We start from the raw sequence: 6,655 nt of genomic DNA, 5'->3' as shown, positions 1-6,655 counted from the left end.
AATATTGAAAGTCGGGTTTTTTTAATTTGACAAATCCAACTTGTGTGAAAAAAATCATGTGGAATAGAAGTGGAATAAATATGGATCACGCGCGACTCCCTATGGACTCATTATTTACTTTAGGGCTACATACGTCTTCTAGGTAAGTAATCCCGTCGTAGACTTTCCAACTTAAATTCAAGAAATTGATTCTATTCGTATGATTATATAATTTGATATTGAACACCTAAATATTTTTTTGGATCTACAAATTACTATATCTATGGAATTACCTTCATAGCTTCATTAAAAGAAACATCATCCTTATTTGTCAGGCAAATGCTGAGTCGAGTTCCTAGTAGAATGAATGCCTACTTATTTCCAACGAGAGAAGCTACTTGATTGCAACAGTTCCCGTGAAGCTCACTTAGACGAGAGGGTCGAAGTCGGAGACGACGAGGCCCAAGAGAGTCATTCAGTATCCGGGCACATAGCCCTGTCCGTGCAATCGTTTTCCCAAAATTGTTTTACCTTTCTCATTTGAGACACTCATGTCAGTTGTATCAGGTACCACCTATCTCAAAGACCTAATTGTGAATAACTATATTATGCGAGGACGTGTTATGTGCATTTATAATCTAGCTAACGTTATATCGTTTAGGCGCGATTGGTCCAAGTCACGTTCATTGCGTAGTCCAATATAATGTATTTCCGTGTTTTTACAGATTGGTCTAAATCGTAAAAGTAAGAAATATGATAGATTTAAGATATGATTTCCATAATTAATTTTATACGGGGACATGGTTGTTCCTCCAAGTCGAACAAAATTTTATTTACTTTGTCTCCGCCCTGAAGAGCAGAAACTGGTAATAGGCTAACAATGCGTGAACGAAGTTGTGCGGGTTCGGCTAAGTAGGTAGTTTAGGGTACAATTTTCATTTTGGATCAATTGCGAATGAGACCAATCGCCAATTGAACCAACTACCTACTAAACTTGGGCGGCTGCAGATCATATAAAGTACCTATGTGTAAGTAGTTTTTACTGAAGGCATATTAGAAACTAGGTAACATTGTACCTACTAAGTATTAAGATAAGAATGACGACAAAGTACCTACCTATCTAGGCCCTTACCTAAGAACCTACATATCACATACCTACTCTTCTACGTGCTGATCGTCTAATTGAGCGGATTACTCAGAGTACTTACTCAAAATAAAAATTAAGTTTTCCTTACAATATTCAGAATTCTATGTTTTATTTATCACTTTATTTTTCTATAAGGTTGAATATAGAATACATTTTAGGGTTCCTTAAACCAAGTTAAAAAACGTGTTATTTTATTTTGAGAGGTAATTATCTATATTTAGTTTGAAGACCTACCTAGATGACAACGCATATTCAATGTTGAGCATTCCTAAGTACTTATGATTTCTGGACAGACGTATATTGTCGGTATGGTAAAATTTTGAGTTTGACAGAAATGATATTATCTCTTGCTCTTCCTAAATTTAAAACATATGTTAATTTCCCATTTGGACTGGCAGAGCGACTTTCGATGAGTGTCACCTGAAAAAAACAATTCGGATGGACGTGGCACCTGGGTGAGTAAGAAGGATGCTGCGAAGTGTTGGTGAGCGGAGGGGCGGGGCGGGGTTGTGAGGGCGGGCGCGGGGTGACGCGGGCGGGCGGCGTGGTGCGCAGGGCGGCGGGTGGCGTAACAAGTGAAGCGGGCCCGGGAGCAACAGTCTGCCGTAGCCCGGCCACGCGGCCTCACACACGCCACAACAAGTGTCGCGCCCCGGTTCGCACCGTGCTGCCCGCGTAAGTAGCACTTATCGGACTTAATTGCTTATGTATAGTTCGGAGGTGGCGCTTCGACCGCGCCGGCAGCGCCCGCTCCACACGCGGCGCCGCCGTTGCGGTCGCCCGCGCTACTGGCTACTGGCCCTCTTAGATGCTCTGCCTCTCTTTGATGGATGATCCTCTTCATATATCCGTATACCTGTTGAATGCATGACGAGTAACGCTCAATCACTATCTTTCCTCATTCTTCTTAGTTCTTTGCATGATTCTCTATGTGAAAGGAGTTATATTTTTTTAAATTGCTCTTACGAGTTCACTTTCGTGCTCTATATTCATAATGTCAATTATTTTGCTTGTTCGCGTGACTCGGTACATTTCTATTTTAATGACTATTTGTACACAATTGAAGTAAAATGAATAAAAGTAGATTGAATACTGATAATTATGCCGATCGAGGCCAAATGTCAATTAACCGCTTCGATCTGGGATGAGAGACGCGATTGCTTGATCTGCAGACAAAAATACAAAGACATGTCTAGTCTTAGGTATTAGTATATTTTAAAATGGAATATACAAGTAGCAGGTACATATATTATATCATATACTATTCATAATAGTATTCACCTACTAGATTAGAATGAATGCTCGAAATAAGTTTTCAGCACAACAAATGTTAGGTAGGTACACATCTAATATCCAGGACGTTTTTAAAAGGAAAATTACTTCAAAGTGTTTTGGAGCCTATTTATAAATGTGACTGAATGTATGAATAATAAAGTAAAACAAGCAAAATCTCCGATTTCTATACAGCCTAGGTATAAGTAACGCCCACAACCGATGTTGTTTCTTCTCCAAATACCAAAATTTGTGTTATAAATACATTTATCTATATAAATCTGGAATAGACGTTAACCGATTGTGACCCAAAATAATAAAGTAAAATCTGGATGGTTCGGTTGGCTCAGAAGCGGTGGTATTAGTGTGGGTGTGGAGTTCTGACGCTTGCTTGTGAACCAAAAGGAATCCTACTCGTGTCACATGAATTTGTCTACCATACTTATGTATGATAGTTTTCATCTGCGGCAGACGGCTAGAACGAATAGACCACTACTGTAATTGTTTTTGGCGAAGGAAAACCAAGTGAGGACTCCTGAACTCGAAGTTGATGAAGAAGTTTATCAGCTAGTGTGTAAAATGAAGCAAACTCCTTTCTTAATATTGCCAATAAAGTCGTTGTATTTTATTCCATACCTATGATCCCCACCCTCATGAGTACGTAATAGGGTTACGATGGGTACCAAAACTTGGCGATATATTAGTATCTGTAATAAAGAAACTTCGCCGATCACTCCTGAATTTGAAATTTGATGTTACTTGGAGTGGTGATTACAATTTGAAGCCTTGACCGTAACTCAACAGTTTCAGTAAAAAAGTAATTGCTCCGTTCCAGTGTTCGTTCAGGCTATAACTTGGTGGAGCATATTGCTAATGTCGTCCCGGGCGGCAATAAAAAGATAAAGGCAGTCGTCGGTCGAGCCGAGCGGACACAATAAAGGGCTTTTATCTACGAAGGTTGTGCTTCACCTGAAACGCTCGGTCTGCTTGTTGAGCCTCACTGAGGATCGAATTAGCAACGAGTTGAGGCCTCATATATGTCATATGTTTCAGTCTAATTTTTGAGCAGTTTCCATAATACTTAATTGAAATGTATATAAATAAATAAATAAGTATCAGAAAGGCGCATTTTCTAATAGGTATTTCAGACCTTTACACATTTGTTATGAAAAATCCAATTTGCCTTTTCGTTTTTTATTACTGACCTAAAATTAAAAGTATCCCTTTTGATTATTTGAAAAAAAAAGAACATTTTTATTGATACGTAAAATATGACTTCCAAATTATTGTTGTTAAATGCGAAAGTACCTTTGTTTCTTTGTTACTCTTCACGCTATATCTATATAACCAATAATTTTGATATTGTGCGCCGACTGCCCTTCTACTTTTGCCGAGCGCTCATAACTCATAGCGCGACCTGTATAGGTACATAAGTATAGTTTCTATTTCGACGAATAAGAATTGTAATTATGAAGTCATGGGAATCGAGTGTGTCATGCTCACTCACACATACCAGAGGGAACTGGTCATCTCGTTTTTCATATATTTTCATGTAAGTTAATTGTGTTTCACATCGATATATATATATATATATCGATGTGAAACACAATTAACTTACGATATATATATATATATATATATATATATATATATATATATATATATATATATATATATATATATATTTATAATCAGCACTCGGATCACAATCATAACCTGTTTTGATATACCTTTTGACTATGTACATTATGTACTTTTACATATTATTAGAAAGAAAAAAAAACATTGTAAGAAACAATAATGTTAAGCCGATCTGGCATGATAGGGACCAACACTGTTCAAATGAGTTTCTTTCGGCATTTCTTCTCAGCAGTGGTCGTTCCGAAATGCCAGTAGTTTGTAGCTTATATGAAATAACTATAAATATTGACGAGAAAAAGTGCCTGTGAAGGTCTAATTTCTGAATAAATGATTTGAATTTGAATTTTGAATTTGAATTTGAATTCAAGAAATTCACGCGGGCTAAGCCGCTGGCAAAAGCTAGTAATGTATTAAATATATTTACATTTTTTTTATATAATCTATTTAATCCAACTAGACAATCACTTAATATTTTAGCATGAAAATTTCCATTTTTTCTACGATATGACTTAATTCTCTGGGATAACTCAAAAATAAAACTCTTAGAAAAAAATGTTAATATATTGTTTATAATATTAGTTTGCAATGTTGCTGGTGTTTTTTCAAGAAACCATTATTGTATAATTATGTTTCTAAGCTTAATAATCAACAAAATATATTGTTGCATCTAGCAAAACATGATATTTCTCATTAAAATATTATCGTCTATAATGGCATTTCTTTATTAAGGAAAACATCAGAAATTGACAGACAATATCGCTAGTAATTGCTTAATTAAAATCACATGACTGGCGCTTATAGCCATCGAGATGAGTGGCCCGGCCCATCCACATAGTCATTATTTTCAATACCCACTCATTTTAGGAAGACTCGCGATGTTTTGGGCGGGAAATGAGATTTTAACGATTCATTTGCTGCCAAGTTTCATGTTCTTTTTGATTACAAGGGTTGGATTTTTATCGCCGTAAAGAAAAAGTCGTTTAGCATAAAACTGTGTTGTTCTGCTGTAAGTTTACAGAACAACGTTATTAAAAAAAAATTGAGAGTAAATAATAAATCCCAGTGTAAATAAATAATATAATAATATAGTTTCTTTCTGTAGTCTTTTGTGAAAATTATGAGGCAAAGTAATCTAATCTTAGATAAACATCTAAGTGTTAACTCTGGTGGGACTTTGGCCTCAAATATTAAAACGTTTCACTTTTGTTTAATATTCTACAAAATATGTGAAACATTTTTTTATGTTTTCAATTAGTCAACTGTTTTGAATACTGATATGAAATGTTTATTTCTCAGTTCATTTTTAGAATATTGATAATTGGCGAAATGTGGATGTTAAGGTTAAATGATAAAAACCTTAACTAGTTATGTGCGGTTTTAATGAGAGGTTAAGACGTAGATAGGTACTAAATATATAACAATTTTTAATGTCTTTTTAGGATACTGTTCCCTAAGAGGTAAATACCCTTATATCTGTGTATCTTCACTTCTCGGTTTTTATTCATAAGACAAAATTAAAAAATTATAATGAATAAGTACAGGTACCCATCAATATATATAAAATTCTTAAGGCTCCCAGTACACTAGTGCCACTTCACATTTTTGATTTAATTTATTTTTTTGATAAAATTTAAAAAAATATTTGAACAGATTACCCTGCACTAGATAAATAATTTTAGTAGAAAGTTTCCATTGCATATTGTAGTCAGAGTTGACTAGATCGAAAAAGGCGGTCGCTAAATTTATTAGTCTATTGTAACCATATAGTGTTATAGAAAACTATAAATATTTTCTGCTAAAATTCCTTATCATAATGGCATATTCAGTGGCATGTGTTAAAATATGTTTTTTTTTTCATTTTCGCTACGAAAGAAATAAAATAAATTAATACCTAAATGTGTAATGTGGCGCTACTGTGCGAGGAGTAGGTAATCGCTCTGTGACTTACTATGTGAAAACACCTACTTAAAATTACAAAGTAGTTAAAAAAATATTTAAAATCCAAGTTAAGTGAAACTGCAGCATTTTGAAGTAGTAGAACGTTTGAGAATAAATGGTTGGATAGACACGCCTCCGATATCAAGGCTCCTGCCCGGCCCTTGGCGATGATCAAGCGATTTTTTATCAAAGCTATCCAAGTGGAAAACAGAGCATTTGTTTAGCTTTTATATTCGCTGAACATCCATTACTATTATTTATCCTTTGTGAGACAGATTTAAAATAATAACCCTAATTCTCAATTTCAATTGGGCAATTACATCTGCCTCGATGATGTGCTGTTTTCATGGAGAGTTCACAATATTCATGGAGATTTGATTTTTTTTTAATGTAAAGGTACGTTGGTTGTTGTTGGAAAATACTAAAGTAGGTATATAAGCTTTTAGAAATAATGTTATTTTAAAAAAAGTTATATTGGTTAATTTCCTGCTATCTTATTAATCATTTGTATTCTGTGGCATTACACTTCTCTGTTCAGTATGCAAATCAGTTACCAAACTTGGACTTAGGTTTATTTTAAAAACTTCGGCATTTCCTTCGTTTTGTACAGAAGTTTTGTAACAAAAGGAAGTTTGTATTGTAAATTTTATTTATAATTAATAAGTAGGTACTTATTTG

The 6,655-nt window shown here is 34.7% G+C and overlaps 1 protein-coding gene across 8 annotated transcripts in view; it reads left to right on the top strand.

The window, feature by feature from the left end:
- The first annotated feature begins 1,712 nt into the window (after positions 1-1,712).
- Fife (fife) overlaps positions 1,713-6,655 on the top strand; it is a 90,108-nt gene continuing 85,165 nt past the window's right edge. For all 8 annotated transcript variants that reach the window (XR_008405004.2, XM_053750205.2, XM_053750208.2 and 5 more), the window contains exon 1: positions 1,713-1,801. The gene's annotated coding sequence lies outside the window, so the exon portion shown is untranslated. The remainder of the gene's footprint in view (positions 1,802-6,655) is intronic.

This window comes from Plodia interpunctella, chromosome 10, assembly GCF_027563975.2.
Source record: "Plodia interpunctella isolate USDA-ARS_2022_Savannah chromosome 10, ilPloInte3.2, whole genome shotgun sequence".
NCBI classification, from domain to species: domain Eukaryota; kingdom Metazoa; phylum Arthropoda; class Insecta; order Lepidoptera; family Pyralidae; genus Plodia; species Plodia interpunctella.
This window is presented reverse-complemented; position numbering and strand designations above follow the sequence as displayed.